Source organism: Delphinus delphis, chromosome 9 (genome assembly GCF_949987515.2).
Source record: "Delphinus delphis chromosome 9, mDelDel1.2, whole genome shotgun sequence".
Taxonomy (NCBI): Eukaryota; Metazoa; Chordata; class Mammalia; order Artiodactyla; family Delphinidae; genus Delphinus; species Delphinus delphis.
In genome coordinates, this window is record NC_082691.1 from 73,910,691 (window position 1) to 73,929,276 (window position 18,586).

General features: G+C 34.9%; 1 protein-coding gene across 9 annotated transcripts in view; it reads right to left on the reverse strand.

The window, feature by feature from the left end:
- TFEC (transcription factor EC) overlaps positions 1-18,586 on the reverse strand; it is a 668,004-nt gene that overhangs the window by 69,720 nt on the left and 579,698 nt on the right. Inside the window, exon 1 of one of the 9 annotated variants that reach the window (XM_060020776.1) lies at positions 11,702-11,763. The exons of the other annotated variants lie outside the window; for them this stretch is intronic. The gene's annotated coding sequence lies outside the window, so the exon portion shown is untranslated. Of the gene's footprint in view, positions 1-11,701; positions 11,764-18,586 lie in introns of those variants that run through there. 9 annotated transcript variants of the gene reach the window in all.

Genomic DNA, 18,586 nt, shown 5'->3' on the forward strand with positions numbered 1-18,586 from the left:
ACTAATAGGTACTCCTTTTAAATTCTGAGTTTCTCATTCTTGTAGCATTAAGAATCTTGATGATGGCTTCTAGGAAACACCCTGCCTGGAAATTCTAGTGCTATGGGATTTCCTCATCATAGCTGAAGTCATTTGAGGAAAATCCTACAGAGTTCAGTTCCCCAAATCTCATGTCTTTAATTAAGCTCTCAATGTTATTAAAATGCTCCAATAGCAGAAGTTATAAAGACAAAATGTTCTTTCTTACCCCCTTCCTCCCTTCCTTTCTTCCTCAGTATGATCTGAATAAAGTGTAGGTGAGGACAAATGAAAATAGAAAACTAGGCAGAAGCCAGCTCATAAAGAGAAATAAATACAACCTTAAGCTTTGTGCTTATAGCCCTGATGTCCCATATAAGACTTTTAGCAGGACAGTAATATGATCAACTATTATTTCAGAAATATCCCTTAGGCAACAATATGGAAACTGAATTATTGAAAGACCAAGGCACAAAGAAAACAATTAGGAGTGTTTAGTAATATTCCAGGAGAGAAGAATAGAGGGCCCAAGCTAAGGCAATAGTATTTGATATTAAAAAGATAGGTTAAATATTACCCATAATATAGAGGATAAAAATTTTAAAATATGTACAGGATTTCTGATTCGTTTATACATGTGGTGAAGGGGAAGATTCACATATGATGAAGTGGTGGAGAAGATGGCATTTATCAAAATAAAGAATAAAAGTGGAGGCAAAAGATTAGAAGAAAAGATGATAACTTCAGTATTGGACATAATGAAGTCAGAGTGGCTGTGAAACATCCAACAGGGATGCCTAGTAAACAGCTAGATGTGTGGATTTAGAGAAACAGATATGGTGGCCAGCTTAGAACAAATCATTGAATCAGGGTTTTAGTTAAAATCACACAGGACAAAGAATTAGAATTAAAAAGACAAAATCCAGGTAAAGAACTCTGAGGAATATCAACATGTAATGGGCAGAAAAGACTAAAGAAATCTCAAGAAAGTATAATGAAAATTAGGACAGAATGATATAACAAAGCCAAAGTAGGATAGAATTTCAAGGAAAAAGTCGTTAACAGAGTCAAATAGCACAGGGATGAGGAAATAGAAAGAGCAGGAGATATTGCTGGCAGATTGGGAAATAACTGGGTCACTGGTGACCCTCAGGAGAATGATCTCAGGGACACAGTGAGAATAGAAGTCAGCCTGCAGGGACAGGAGGGACATTGCAAATTGTAAATGAGGAGACCTCGGGGCTCAGCACTAGGCACTTCTACTCTCTCTCCACACTCTCCCCAAAGAGGGTCTCATCTCTTCCCCTGGCTTTAAATACCACCAATATGCTAATGATACCCAAATTTGCAATTCTCTTCCAGAACTCTCTATGAAATGGAAACTGGAATGCAGTAACTTGAAAAGTGAATTGGAGATGACACAGGACTCAGCACCAGACACCTTCTCTTTCTCATGTATGTGGATGATATCGTCTATCCCCTCAGTTATAAATACCAGTTACACACTAACAAAACATAAATCCCAAAGTTTCTCTCTGGGAGGCCGAGGTTTATGTATATTAGATAAATAGATAGATATCTCACAAATATCGCAAAATTTAAAATTTACATGTCCAACCACTTGTGATAATCCTCCCCAAAGCCTGTTTCTCTTCATTCTTCTCCAAATCAGTTAATGGCATAATTATTCATCCAATTTCTCAACTCAGAAACTGAGCAGTCTTCCTTTTGTCCTTCATTTTCCTTTACCCTCATATATAATCCACCCCATCCATTCTAACTCACAAATGGACCTCAAATATAGTCATCTCTATCTCTAACTACCAGAGCTCTAGTACAAGCCACTATCATCCCTTACTGTGACTCTCTCATTACTCATCTCCCAGCCCCCTCCTTTGCTCTCTTCAACCATTCTTCATACACCCTTCAGAATGGACTTTTTAAATCATAAAATGGATTAACCTCTCTCCTGATTAAAAATCTTTCAGTTGCTTCCCATTTCATCTAGAATAAAGTTCAGTTTCCTTATCGTGGCCTATGGATAGGTTGTCCCCCACCTACCTATTCAACTTCATTTTTCATTTGATCCCTTATGATTATGATCCCTTATTTGACCCATTTTTTTGATAAGCTAATTAAGGCTCATGTTAAGCATGTTAACAAAGCAGCACGCAGAGTTAAAATCAATCGAAGTCTGCTCATCTCTATGCTGGTGTTCTCCGGAAAGTATGTTAATAATCATAATGATAATAATGGCATACATTGCTGATAAGTATAGAAAGTTTGCTTTGTGTCAGGCACAGAGCACGGAGTGCTACCCACCATGTCTCATATAATCCTCGCAGAAAGCTGTGAGGTGAGTAGCCTTTCTCCGCACTTTCATGAGAAAGTGGAGATAAAGGATAGGTTGAGGAGCTCTGAAGCAAAGCCTGAGTTCAAAGCCTCACTGGTCTCACTACTGAGTCTTTGTTCCTCATCAGAATTGATTATTAAAATGAAGCTGTTTTCCTTTCAAATTAACAAATATTTTTAAATGATAATACCTAGGGCTGAGGAGGCAACAATGCAATAGGCATCTGTGTGAGTTGCTGCCGGGGAAGTAAATTTGTACATTTGCATAGCTTAAGGAAATAATCCTAGATGTGTAAAAGGTTTGAAGCATCAAGATGATCATCGAAACATTATTAACAATGATTCTATAATGTAGAGAACATATACAATTTAAATATATACCCCAGTGGACTCTCTATAGCATTCTTCAAACGGTGAGATTTAATTTATTTCTCTCTTTTACTCAGGTCAAAGGGCTTTACTGCTAAAGCCACTTAATCGTAAAATGACTAGAAAGCATAAACTTTGAAAGCAAAGTTAAAGTAAGCTTCCTTTCTCTCTATTAATCACAAAATTTTTAAAATAGAATTACATATCAAGTGACTCTAACACAAGAGAAAATATGACTATTAAGCAAGCTATTTTAAGAAAAGTATCATTATTTTAGTCATTACTAACACTCTGGCTTTAAGTTCTATCTAGCCTTACCACTGAACTTTAATAGAAGTACATGAGATAGCATCTAAGTCCTGAACATTTACAAAACATTTCCATGGGAAAAGCTAGAATTTTAGGAGTGTTGAAGAGCAGCACATGAATGTCTTTCAAACAGTAACAGGATATTTCAAAATCTCAACATAAATGTATTAGGATGTTCAACCAGCATAAACCAGACCTTATAAAAATGTGCTTACAGCAGACAATAACCTCATTATGTTCTCCCCATAAAATCCAACACTATAATGTGAGAATAAATCATTCTTTCCATCCTTATAGTGCTGTTTATGTCTTGCCCAAAGCTGGAGCTCATTTCAAAGTAAATTTCCTAAAGGAACATAAGGATAGATAGATAGGTATATAGATAGATAGATAGATAGATATAAAGGGGCTTGCTTTGAAAAAGCAGCTCAAATAATAATGTCAACCAGATTCTTTTGCCTCTCATCAAAGGTTTTGTTTTGTTTTTCCTTCTCTCATAAATTCTTCTTAGCAGGACTACTCTTAGTGGCAAGGTCAACTTTGCCTTACCCTAGTCACTAATGACTGAATTGGTAACCTGATATCTGAGAAGTCATTTGCTGTCATAAGTCTATCACCAACGCTTCAGAAGAGTAAGAGAATATAATGCCTTACATTAGGACTTGGCCAAGTTAAGGTAGAGTTTCAATTTTATTGAACTCTATATGTGCATGGGGTGAAATGTGATTGTTTTGTAGCCTATAAATATATTGCCAGTGCTAGCAAGTGGCAAGACATCTATCTCACTCTAGAAAGTCAAATGCTGCAATGTGTCACTTTCAAACTTCTCTCACTGGTCCCAGGAAAATATGTACAGATTTAGAATAAAGTTATTTAAAGTAGATTCTGGTATACACATACTCCAAAGTTAAATTTTCCAGTTAGACTGTCTCCAGTCAATCTGACCACTTCAAGCTGAAGCCGGTCAAATAAGCAGTCACAGTGGGTCAAAAATCTGTCAGAATGGTTTGCTTCACTGGTGATTACTTTTTGACTGACTTGTGCGGTCAAGTTAATCAAAACAGTCAAACCAGCTTTCCCATGTGTACACGGTCTTAGCTCTTCCTGTGTTAGTAGCTGTGCCCTGTTTAAGTATTTGAAAGAGTTTTATTAAGTTACATTGTTTAAGAGAAACAAGTCAAAAAAGTTATGAGCACCTAGTTTGACAATTAGGGCTCCCCTCAGAGCTGGACCTCAGCTTCAGCACTGGGGAGAAAAGGCTCATGGGGCCTGGGAGGCAAGGGCAGGGGCAGACAAGGGAAAAGCACCATGGGAGCAGGAAGAAACCATATGCCCAGCTCCTAACATTTCTTGGTTATAGAGGGCTGATATGTGTTCTGACAAGGGCTGGTTGTACCTTTTGAAATTAAATAGAAACACTTAGAAAGAATCCAAGGAAGGGTTTGGTGACACAGATATCACTGTTAACAATGGTTTTTGATTCTTGGTGCGAAGAGCCATTTCTGTCAGACAAAAGATAAGCTTTAAGAATCCCCTTAATTTAAAAATAAGGGTGAGGACTATTTAATTTCTCAGCTTGCACAAATGACAACCTTGAACTGCAGTCTGATGTTTCCAAAGCAGTGTTAGAGGAGCAGTTAGGATTATAGGGTTTGGAATCAGCCCACCTGGCTTCAAAGCTGGGCTCCTCACTGACAAGTTGTATGACTTTGGACCACGTATTTCCCTCCCCATATGTAAACACTCTTACCTGTTCACTGAGCACAATAATACTGCTTAATTTCCAGAATTGTTCTGATTACTAAATGACTTAATGTGAGTAAAGCACTTTTATTGGGGAAGGTAAGGAAGACTTGCTGTAGTGAGGCATCTGACCAGAAGATGGTCCACCTCAAGTTCACCATAACTGTGAGAGTACCTTATTCAAAGGAAGGATTTTTATAAAGTACTAGACTTCTTTTATACTCGGGTTTTATGTTTTAAGTCATGCCCCAATTAATAGTTTTACCATTTAATATCTTTATCATTTCTAATAATGATGTTAATAGATACATGGCTGATAAGTATATGTGGACATTGAGCTGGGTGCTTTACCTTTACTTTCTTATTTAATATGAAACCCAATGAGGTATATCAGGTTTACACATGAAGAAATGAGTTTACACATGAGTTTCAATCAAATTCCATGACCTGTCTAGGATCAAACAGGTGATTATGACAGAGCTGGTTTTGAAACCTAAGTGCCTTGCTTTAAAACCTATGCTCATTCTAATACACCATGTTTCTAAGAACCTACAATGTAATAAATATCTAACTAATAATAACATATTTCTGGTTCTTCCAGCAAAGAAGAGTAGCTGATATTGCAGGTTTGGGACTTCCTAAAGAGCAACATTTGTCTATTGGGCCTCCAAAGGTATTACAAGTAAATCAGAGGAACCAGGAAGATTGAACACTGACCTGGCATATCCAGAGCCCATGTTCTTCCTACTCTCTACACTGCCACTTTGGGTTCCAAAAAAGTACAAAATTTCTGGACGACAAAACTCACAGATTCCAAAGGATTTAGAGCTATAAAGGATTTTAAAGACTGGTTAATTAAGAAAATACAGGTAGAATATCTCATTAATTGAAGATGGCTCAAGAATCAATTAATAGCCTGAAAACTAAGTAATTCTTGTAACATCAAAACTATTTCATGCCAATTTCTTGGGTGATTTTTCAGAGAGTAGTAATCTCAGAGAGTAATGTACAAAAAGTCTAGACTCTGAAGGAGTATGAATGAATGATACCTCTGGGAAGTGCCCAGCCTTCCAGCTAAAACTCAACATAGAGGGTGTAATCCAACATAGAGGTTTAACATCTCAGGAGATTTGCCCTAGGTCAGTTCATCTCTCTGTGATGCCTTATCCTCTAGATGGAAATAAAAGCAGTGAACTCTCTTAAATGTGCCCTATGGTCTGATTAAAGATTGAAAAGGTCTCTAAAAATCCACAGCACTCCCAGGGAAAAATGCTAAATATCATTATCATTATTACACCAAATGCCATAATTTGGTCTCCTCAGATTCCCTTTTTATGTAGATTCCATCAAACTCTGACTTTTGACTTTTTGCCTCTCTGACCAAATCTCCAATGACAAAGCATAGGGAAATGTTGAGGCAATTAGTGGGAAATGGAAGCAATTAATTCCCTTTTTTAGTGGAGACCTGGCCTCTGTGAACCAGTTTAACCAAAAATAATCAATGACCTTTCTCTGACCAAACTGAAGCAAATCTGCTTGATAGTTGTCACTGGTTATCCATCTACTGCTTCAACATTAATGAGTCTCTTCACTTTGCCTCTTTCTTTTATGAAATAGAGCCATCTATTCTGGTCCCTTGTTACCTCTGCAACTGCCATTTTTGCAAATTTAATGTAGTCAAAGACCTCGTTATCCATGTATAAGCCTAGGAACCACTTTTAGCAGAGCTGTGATTTCTGATTTCCCCCAACCCTTCTCCCTTGAACTGTTTCCCCTTCTCTGCTATAAAGATGGGATAAAGTAGAACATTTGTTCAAAATGAATAAAGTAGAACAACAAAGATACAGTTTAAGTTTAAAAGTTCCCCAGAAAAGACTACAGAGTTTACTTAGGTCTAAGACCCTTACAGACCTAGATCTAGGTCGCTGCTCCATCACTTACCCACTGGTCACCTTGGAAAAGTTACCTATCCTTCAAAAGCCTCACTTTTCTCAACAATGGCAATAGCGGACTTGCCTCAAGGGCATGTCAGGCTCAAATGAGGTGATAAAGTCTTTACTACATGCTGAGAGCCCAATGGATGTTAACTATTATCAACTGTGGAAGAGAAAAGACTATTTCATGTACAATATCTGATTTTGATACTGGTTAAAACTCCTTCTAAGATTACTGCTATCAAGCAGAAGTAATTAACATTCACTGTCTCTCTTTTATCCCTCAATAGAGGACTTAATATTTCAGCTTATGCATTTATTTTATAAATTCTTTCCTTCTCCTAACATATTATAGGATATTTTTGCTTGCTATTTTGTCATTGTTGCTGCTTGTTTTGTCTTTAGACAAATACATCTTAAGCAACTGGTTGTGTTACATATTTCACTTGGTGTGTTCAGTGGGGCTGAATCTAAATGAATTCAGATACTACTTAGTACACCAGTGTTTCCTATTGAAACAAATAGAAATGAAAATGAACTGGCAATGCAGTTTTAGAAAATATGGAACAGTAGATGTGACCCATGAAGAAAAGGCAAATTATGCAGAGTTGCTTCATTCTCTACTTCATTTTGCTCTGAGAGCTCTGTCCTAAGGCAGAGTCCTCCAAGGCTATTTTCATAGGAGAGAATATATGAGACAGTAGCCCCTGGTTATGTTCTGTGCTCTAGAAATCTGTCAGAAATGTGAGATCAGGGATCCCATAGGAAGAAGCAGAGAAGTCCTCCCTTTGGGTTGTGACCTTTATTTCCAATCTTAGAGCTCCCATGACCAATCTAAATTTGATATCCTAGGAGCAAATTCAGAACTACTCTTCAAGCACAAGAGACTTTAACACAACCAGACCCCTCTTCCTTCACACTCAGGCCCAGCCCCAGCTGTTCATTCACTCTCCACGCTAGGTATTAATTCAATATAAAATATTCAGCTAACACTCGCACATATACACACACAGACTTATTTAAAGTCACATGGCAAGTTAGTAGCAAGCTAAAAATGCTGAACTTCTGACTTCCTATTTTACAGTGTGTTCTATCAGCACTAAACAAAGCAACCACAAAGAAATCACTGAATCACTTGCAAATATTTCCTTGGCCCACTGGTTTGGGAGCTAATCCATGTTCAGTTTAAGTGGTTATTTTTACAGTGGAAAATGACACAGTCCACCACCTTTGATTTTCTTATGAAGTAGGTTCTACAATATTTTTAGTAAAGAACTTGCCTTCTGTTGTTGCCAGAGGTTCAACCACTTTGCAAAGTATTATCCAGAGACATATAATTGTCTTTGCTGTCTTAAAGCAGATACAGGAGCACTCTACAAACAAAATCTAAAACTTATGACTCTGGTCTTTCATCCCACCAATCTGTGTTCCAAATGGCCAGAGATATCCTGCTAAAACACAATCAGAACAAGCTACTCTTGTTAAAACTGTACAACCCTTAAAAGCATAGTTCTTATGGTCTGCCCCCACCTTAACTCTCCAGCTCTTCTTTATGTTATTCCCCACAATGATTCCAAGCTATAATCAAAGACCCCTGAATGTGCCATGCTTTTCACATCTCTGCTCTGATGGAAAGAGCAAATCATCCATCATGTGAAAAGTGCCTTACATATGTGTAGGACAATCATAAGCTATAGAAGAGGAAAAGTGATTGATTAAATGGAGAGAAACATTTGAGAGATGACTCTTAGCCTAAGACTAATTAAAGAGAAGCCTAAAAGTTTACCAAACCTTAGAGTCTGATGGTAAAAATGCTACTGACAAAACTTCTGTTACAGACCTCAATAGTTCAGTAGGTTCAAATCTATTTGAATTTGCACAGGATCAAAGGGAGCAGAGAATGTAAACATCCTAGCTGCTGAGGAATTCCCTGCAGACACTAGCTGACAGCATTACCTGTCTATAGAGAGATTTTCAAGGCAAATAGGTACTGGTCTAGATTTTGGGGGAGTGTGGAAAGATGTCTAATAGAATGAGTTTTCACCAATGGAGAAAAAAAGGGATACAGTGAAATGTCTGACTGAACACATAACCCTGGCTCAAATGCTTTTCTGGATGGAAATCCACACAAGGAAGCTAAATATCTTTCAGAACTTAATTGTTCATGTGCATAGAACTTTTGTATTGGAAACATGTTCACAAAATAAGGAATAAAGAAAGGAACAAAGGGAGGGATAGAAGAATTCTCTGGTCCAGTGGAAGAAGCTAGAAAGTGAATCACAATCTGTTCCAGTACACAGGCTGAGGAGGAGTGTTTCAGGAAAGGCAAGAAATGATTTGGAAACACTCTTCCATGGTAACTCTTGGGAATAAACGTAAGGGGATATGGAAATTTGTATTAAACCTCAATCTCTTTCCTAGACTCATTCCTTTCAATTGCCTTTTTTTAGTTCTATTTTTCAATTTCACATGTTCTTTCAAATGTGAAGTGATAAAAAGAAAAACAGCAACCTAATGGGCTTTAAGATCATTAGGCTCAACCTCCTGCTGTATTCTGAGAACAATTACAAAATTAGAACCTAGGGTTTTCTGTCCTTAACCAATCTGTTCTTAAAATTGTCACCTAAGGAAATTCCACAACCTATCTTACTATCTCACTTTTCAATAATACAGATCCCCCCAATTTTCCTAATGTTTAACATAAACTACCTGTAATACATTCCCATATCATTCTTTTTTGCTGATGAGTAATTGGCCAAGACATCCATGCTCCAATAGCTACAATTTAATGGAATCACAAAATTATCATCAACTAAGTTCTCACAAGCAGAATAACGTCTGACCAATTTTGGTGTATCTCCAAACACCTATACCCTGACCTACAGATTCCTGAACAGTCTGGTAATTCACAACTCTAGAAAATAAGGGATATTTTTGTATGTTAATTTATTGATACTCATTTTTCTATAAGACTACTGTTAAGCTCTCCCCTCATAGGTTATGTTTTTGAAAACACTTGTGATTCTTACTGTTTTCCTCATACATCCTCTGCTCTATGTCTCACTGACTCTTCTTCCTAATCTTAGTAAATATAATCAGTAAAACCTGAGCAAGAACTATATTTTGCACTATACATTTGTTTTGGGTTTTTTTGCCAAATAGTATAAAATTTGCAATCTGCTATTTGTAAACATCGCTTCTCTGGATCTGCTATCACTCCATTGCTTAATCCAATATTTTTTACTATAAAGAGTTAATTAAATTTTCCTCCATGAAGAATCTGGTATGTCTAGTGAATTTCATTTTATACAATGATTTGTACAAAAATAAAATTGACTTCTATTTATAATTGATTAATAAAGAATTGATGATTATACATCCACTTGTATATTTATTACTTTATCAGTATCCATCATTATTCCTTTGAATCATATTTCACTAGTTTATTTGAAACTATCATGTAAGAATATTTTATTTCTTTCAGTTTCTCCTTTCTAACTATTCAAACCACTGTTTTCAAAATTATTTTCCATTTTCACTGTGTTAATTACCACAACTTCTGAAAATGTCACTAATGCTAGACATTTCCATCAGATTTAAATACCTCATAATTATTTTGGCTATCTAAAACTTATAATAAACACTTGTGTCACAGTCATTAAAATTAAGCTGATTTTTAAGGAACTTTTTTCAGTTTGTTTCATTTTTGACATCAGCTCCAACTTCCAGTTCAAAAAAATTACTCATACATTGAACTATTCTACTGCTTTGTAATGAAATAGAAAATTTTAAAAAAGTAATGATAATCAAACCAAAGAAATAGACAACATGAAAATTATCTCTATTCCATTTGTTTTATAGCTAAAAAAAGTTTTTATTCTCAAAATGGAGATTACAAAGTTTGGCCTATTTAAGGTAGCTTCCACCAAAAAAAGTAAAAGATTTAGTATTAATTCAGAAGTTACTTGAAAGTGTAAAGCTACACGCAGATTCATCTAAAATAGAAGTGAAGCAGAATTGTCTGAATAATCTTGATAATGAACTCTATATTCTGTTTCACTTTGCTTTGTTGACACAGTCTCTGAACAGGGAAGAACTGTGAAAGTTATTTTAAATTCTCTTAACTTTAAATGAAGTTTCTAGTAAATAAGTTACTAAAAAGCTACCCAAAATGAATTAAAGATTACCTCAGGTTTATTTTCTTCTCAAAATGTGTATTCCCAATGAAACATTTTAAGATGATACCGAAAGCATGGGATTATAATTCATATAAACAAATATATATAAAATATATTTTTATGTACATATATATATAAACAAATATATATATAATCTTCCAGTCCCTACTACAACTCTGCTAATTATTACAGTTGAAAACTATTACTAATAAACTAATTGAAAACTATTATAATAAAAAGTTATTGCTTTGGGATTTTGACATCTCCTACACAAATTTTTCAGATTCAGATCTCCATAAAAAACAGAATAACTTTTAATGCTGGAAAAATAATATATGCTAAAATACTATCTGGTGTTATTTCTGCTATGAATAGTATGCATATTTTCTTACCTTTAATAGACAATAAAATATATATTGTTAAAATGTAAACAGAAATTAACATTTACTCATAAAATAACATAAAACATGCAATAAAATGTTAAATCATGTTCCAATTTAGTAAATATCCAGGAATATTAAACTGGAAGAAGAAATTCCTTTGGTTATTATGAAATAAAACAGTGATTTCTACATCTTGATTAAAATAAGACATTAAAAGATTGAGTTTTAGACATATTTTACCCAAATTACAGCAAATCATAGCTCAACTACTCTAATATCCTGATATCCAGTGATCATGCAAGATGAAACTATAATTATCAGCAAGCCACACATATCAAAGTAAAATAGGTATTGATTAGACTTGTCTTTCACAGTTTAAAGTACAGAAAACTAACCTGCCAGTTTAGTTACCTACCAGCAATGACTGGATTCTATCAGTGTTATCACCTTTACAAACAGCACCAAATTATAATCCCTCTTCCCATAACATAAGCACCATGCCACAGGAGACAACGAAAGTAAACGTCCTGATCATGAATAATGAATAGTTTGGACTGGTTGGAATCCACTTAGTTGAGGAAAGAGAAAAGAGAAGTGGCTCATTAGGGCATTTCCTGAACCTTGGTTGGAATTTCAGTTAAGGAAGAAGAAATGACACAGCAGTTTCATGTACGGGGACTTCCTTTCTTTATGTGAAATATGCTACCAATTTGAGAAATAGCACTCCAACAAAAGTACTCCACAGTAATGTGACCACAGTAAAAGCTCTAGTTGATCCCATTATTGCCCCATAATCAACATTTCTTCCCAGAATAAACACAAGCAGTAAATGGTTGTTATCAAAATGGACTAAGGTCCCACATTTATTGCGACGTGTCAAGTCTCACACTTAACGTTTCTTCAAAAAGCTGACCTGCACCAATTTTCAGTTTTTAAGAATTGCAGTTTTGTTAACAGTGTTAAAAGATTTTGAGTTTTTGCTTTAGGCCATTAAATTTCCCATATTTCATATAATCACATTTTCCTTACATATGATTTTGCTCTCAAATTCCAGGATAATTTTCATCTTGTCCAGGAATATTTTATTTTCCTATGTAGTTGGAAGATATATATTTCAACTTACAAGATTTCTAATTTTTATTATTATTTTTCATATCCCAGTGTGACATATTTTTAAGGGACATGAGTACTGGTTACTCACTCACTACCTTTATAAATGAAACATCTAAAGAGGTCTCATTTTATATATTAGTTACCTGCATGAAAGTAAAAACCTAAAGATACAACTTTGTTCCCACACTATAATTTGTGCTGTGAAAATCTGCATTTACTTTATAACAGTTACATCATTACATATAACATAATTACTAAAGTTTCATGCAAAGGTTACATTCAAATTCCTCTCTTTGTGTTTTATAAAATCATGCAATTGGGCTTCCCTGGTGGCACAGTGGTTGAGAATCTGCCTGCCAATGCAGGGGACACGGGTTCGAGTCCTGGTCTGTGAAGATCCCATATGCCGCGAAGCAACTAGGCCCGTGAGCCACAATTACTGAGCCTGCGCATCTGGAGCCTGTGCTCCGCAACAAGAGAGGCCGCGATAGTGAGAGGCCCCGCACACCGCGATGAAGAGTGGCCCCCACTTGCCGCAACTGGAGAAAGCCCTCGCACAGAAATGAAGACCCAACACAGCCATAAATAAATAAATAAATAAATAAATAAAAATATATACAAAATCATGCAATTAAATTGACATTGATGTTTGTCAAGGAGTGAGGTTTATGTGAAAATGTCTCAGCACTTTGTGTCTCCTCTGAAGAACTGCAAAACTATTAAGTAAAAATTTTAAAAGTTCTCTCATTATCAATAACTAATTTTTGAGTCACCTTACATTTTCTTATGATGTTATCACATATTTAAATCTCCTAAGGTGATGGGAAGGAGTAAGTACTTAATTTAGAGCAAAGGTGATTGATTTAAGCTAATTTTAGAAATAAAGAAAACAAGATTAATAAGAAACATTGTTAAGAAAGAGAAACATATGGGATTTTAACTCATATTAGAAACTACTTCAGATAGAATTATAATTTAAAACACATTTGTGTGATTCAGAAGGTAAGTTTTGAAGCTCTATTATTATAAAGGCATACATTTTGGTTTTTGAAAAGTTGGAAATGCAAACGTGGACATACACACCTGAAGCAAAAGGCACCAATGTGTTAACAGTGCTTATATCTTAATGGTGGTCTAGAGGAGCACTTAAGATATTTTAAAAGTTTTGTTTACCTATAGCTTCTATATTTTATATAATAATCATGTTTGTAATTTGTATTAAAATATAGTTTTGATTTTAAAAATAGTTTGTACACCAAAACATTTAAGGATAGTATACTACTTTGTGTGATACTGTGATATAATAAGAAATAAATATTTGGTCTTCATCCTTGGTTCCTGGTTCACGGTTCTTAATAGGGGTGAGAAGAGCATCTTTTGTTAATCATGTAAGCCCATTTCAACTAGTACCTGAGTTTATGTTGAAGAGGTGACTTCTTTGGCCCCAAAATAGTTTCCGGATGAGGGCTGGTTGTCAGAGGAAACAACCACGTGATTAGAACGTTGTTTTTCTAAATCACAGATTTGATAATTTTATTCTCCTTACTTGTAACCATCAGAAGATTCCTACTGCCTAAACTGATTCCCATTACTCTAGAACAACATATAAAAGTCCTCACAACCAAATCTAAGTCTGGATTTCAAGCTTCATCATAAACATCCTTCCTTCCTTTTGCTTAGAATGTCCTGATGCAAGACTCTCCCTTTTTCAAAGTCTAGATTGTGTCTGACCTCCTGTCTGTAGGCTTTTCTTGAAAGATAAGAATTAAATGCTCTTGTGTGTGTGAACAAACGGAACTTTACATATCTTTCTACTATAAGTATTAATGTCAGTATATTTTAATCCCAAATAAATTTGTAAATTCAATATAATATCCATCAAAATTCTAGTTACAGTCTATTGGTGTTTCTATTATTATTTACTAAGAAGAATAAATGAAAAACATAGCCAAAATATTTTGAAATTAAAAAATAGTGAAGAAGGACTTGACTAATGAGATACTGGACATACTGTAAAACTACACTAATCAAAACAGCTTACTGATGGCATACAGTAGACAGAAAACTCAAACACGCATTTTTAGAAATTTAGTATATGCTGAAGGTTGTATTTCACATCAGTAGGAAATAGGTATATTTCTCAATAAATACTTTAAGGGCAAATAGCTAACAATTTGTTGGGAGAGAGGGAGAGAGGAAGAGAGAAGTAGACAGAGACCCATACTTCTACTATACCAAAAATTCAATCTCAAAATCTTAAAGATGCAAATATAAAATTTTAAAAATCACCCCCCAAAATGTGACTATTTTGTAATTCACAAAGTAGAGAAAAATATCAAGAAAGTCTAATGTATTTGACCACATACAGATTAAAATCTAAGAAAAATACTTTTTAATGACTAAAAAAAATCTTGGGAAATGCTTTTATTCCTTAGCTTTAAATCACATAACATGTAGGTAATCGTTACACTGTATTATAAAGGTTTGATTGTCTTCTTATCTAAAGATGTACTTATTGATAGATTGGACCATAACTTTTTCTTCTTTGTATTGGTAATTCTTAGTTTCATGACACTGGAAATTATGTAAAATGCTTAGATTTATTCCAGGCAGGGAACAAAGGACCTGGGATATTTAGACCCCCCCTAAAATCCATCAGCCACTGGTTTCAGGCTGCCTCCAAGGGAACATTAACACCCAAGCATATCCTGCCCAAGCTGCAGCTGGGCAAGTGGAATCTGTTCTGCTGAGGGCAGCCTTCTGACAAAACTTCCATTGCAGGCAATTGGAAGACAAGCCTGAGATGGTAAGTGGTATATGGAAGTATAGACAGAACATGGACAGCATATGCTCCAAGTACTTATAATTAGTCCTGTCACACAATAGACAGTGTATATTAAATACTAAGCCTTATGTTCTTCACAGTAGCTTCTCCATCAAAACCAATATTTTATCTATTATTAATCAATCAGCTTCTACTGAATGTCTACCATGTATCAGGCAGTAGGATACAAAGACAAGCTGTTGTGATCCTTACCCTCAAGGAGATTAAAATCTAATAGAATTTGGAAGATAAATTACCTATGGTTTAAGTTAGTTAAAGGCGGAGAAACAGTAATTTAGTAGATGAATATATGAAATAGCAAACAAAAATGATGTAAGGAATAAATGGATTGTTTTCTTACATCTGATTTTGTGAAGGACTGGGATATTGAAATGAGAAATGCCACAAAAGTAGAGGCTGCTTGGTTTCTAAAGTCAAACATATTTGGGGGCACAAAGGTAACAATCAGTAATAGATAATGTCTGTGATAAATAATGTTTAAGTTAAAAACATATGAACAGACCATAGAAGAAAAAATTTTCTGATTGCCAAATGGCAGCTAATGCACTTTTGGAAATGGACTCAAAAAACATTCCTACAAGTATGTAGAAAGCAGACAAGAAGATTGCATATCAGCTCTTCAAAGAAGAAAAACAATGCATTCATTGTAACTTCAGACTGCTTTCATAGAAGTCTCAAAGATAAAAGATTATTGGTAAAGAATCCTTTTAATGGCAATTGATTTTGTACATATATACCTGGAGGTGGAGGGTCATTATGCCCATAAGTATGCCTTTTTTCTTAGCAACAAGTAGCCTAGTTTAAGATAATCATTATTTTTTTAAAAACTTCCAACCTGATAAACACTGAAGAAATCTAACTTCTCTTTTAAAAAGCTATATTCAAGGAAAAGATACAACTCTCCTAAGAAGTTTGGAGAAAAAGTCCAGAATCAATATTACCATAGAAAACAAACAAAATCAGATGTGAGTATATAGAACTGGAGTTTATATGTCCCTCAGGGATAGAAATTATCCTTTTACAGAGAGATTAATATTACCATTAAGTCATTTGGCAAAAAATTCACATTGATGATTCAAAAGTCTGATTTCATTACCAGAAGTGCGTAAGTTAGAAAGTGAATGTTCCCTGTTTGTATGTGATTACTCTACACTTTGCCTGAATAGCACTTTAAGATAAACACTAAATATCAAATCTGATCTTAAATTCCAATATCATTTAAGAATTACAGACCATCAAACATATAGGAGTTCATCCCACTAAAATACTAACACTGAAACTTACCTAGATTTCTACTATTTCACTGGCACATTAGCAAGTGCAATATTTGCAAACTTTCAATATATCTTTTAAAACTGCATTTAGGTTTTATTCCATCAAAGTTATTATGTCCTTAAGAAGCATACTAGGCATGAGAGCTGTGGAACACGTGTAAGATCAGTATAAATATACAATTGCAATAGTAGTACTTTTTCAGTTCTAAAATGCTCTCATCTACTTCAATGAACTTCACAAACATCAACTCATCAATCCACAGTGTCAGCAGAAGTGCATGACTTAACATTGCTCTGTGAGAAATGGAGAATCAAATGACTTTTGCAAGTTTTTCTGTCCCCAACAAATCAGTTTTGAAGAGCACGAAGTCTCTACAAACCTTTAAGGCATTAATATAATTTAATTCTTCTATGATGCCAAGGGCTTTAAGAATTCTCTAGAGTTTATGTTTAATCTCGGCATACACCAGAGAATTAAACAAAGAATCGGCTCTTCTAAAAATTATGAAGTAGGCAAAATTTGTCTTTAACATGCAATCTCTATGTCTTTTTCCCTTTTGCCAGACAGGTGCCATGATCCCTTATCATCTCCCCACTTTGCCACTATCTAAAACTATTTTTAGGAAACTCTCTAATTAATTCATTATGTACTTTATTCGCCAAGGTATAAATGCCTAATAAGACTTAAAATATTCTCCTTCCCCAAAGCATTTGCATTTGGAAGGTAATAAATCCTTAAGGTAAAGACAGAAGATATATTTAAAATTGGGAAGAGAAAATTATATATAAAATTCCAGAAATCAGAAATATTCCATGGAGGCTACCATCTAACCTATACTCAGATGAGACAATGTATTTATTATCCATAAAATAAGTAAAAGTATAAAGCTTCTTCCTTTGTAATATTAGGAAGTTCCAAATGAGAAGGCATCTCCCATGATTAACACTGCAGCTCCCTAGAGATTGGGAAAATTATAATTCTTTTGCAGTCTGCCAAAATTGTACAGTTGTTCTCTGCTAGACAGGGGAGGACAGGATATGCTGTGGTAACAAAAACCTTCAAAAAATACATAGTGTTAAAAACAAAACGTTATTTTATACTCTATAAGTCCAGTGTGGATTGCAGGGGGTGGGGGAAGGGAGGCTGTGTTCCACACAGTTACTCAAGAACCCAGGATAATGGAGGCTCCATCTCCATATACGCTTTCAACACCACTGAGGCAGGCAAACAGGATGCAATGAACCATATGCAGGTTCTTAAAGCTTCTGTTTGTCACTCATTGGCCAAAGCTGTCAATGACCATGTCTACTTCAAAGGAAATTAACCTGCATAATCCTTCCATATATTGAGAGAACTGGGATATTTGTTATTAGGATCAATGACTATAAAACTCTCCTAATAGCCTTTAACTTATCAACTTTTCCCAAGGGAATCGCTCTTTAGTAAAGTTTAGTTCTCCTGTATTGTCACCTAAGAAACAAATTCAGTCCATGCAATAATAAGTTATGAACTTTATTCTGAAACTCATTATAAATACAAATAGGAAGAGAGAGTAGGTACAGGAATAAGGGAGGGAGTAGATTGACAGAGAGATGACGATGATAATTTTGATTACCATGATTTGGGGAGATAAAAACTAAAATAAAAGAAAAGCTCTCTGTATGAGTATATATGTGCTTATCAGTATTGTTATTTTTGTTCTTAAGACCTATGCCAAAATGCTTTCCGGAATCCGCAAGGAGGGAATTGCCATCTTTCAAAGAAGTATAAAAATATGAGACACTTCACAAATTCATAGTTTGCTATAAGCAAACATGAAGTTTCCCTGAGTAAACTATAATAATTATAACAGTATAATAATTTTTAACGGAATACAATCTGGAAAGGTAATAAGATCAGAGATAGAGAAAGGATAAGTGTAGAAATGTGTTTCCTATTTCCATTTTAAGGGTTTTTAAAATTCCTTTAGAGGTTTAAAAAAATGCCCATGCACACCAAAGAATCATCAAAGTATACTTCTTGGGGGCTTTCCTGGTGACACAGTGGTTGAGAGTCCGCCTGCCGATG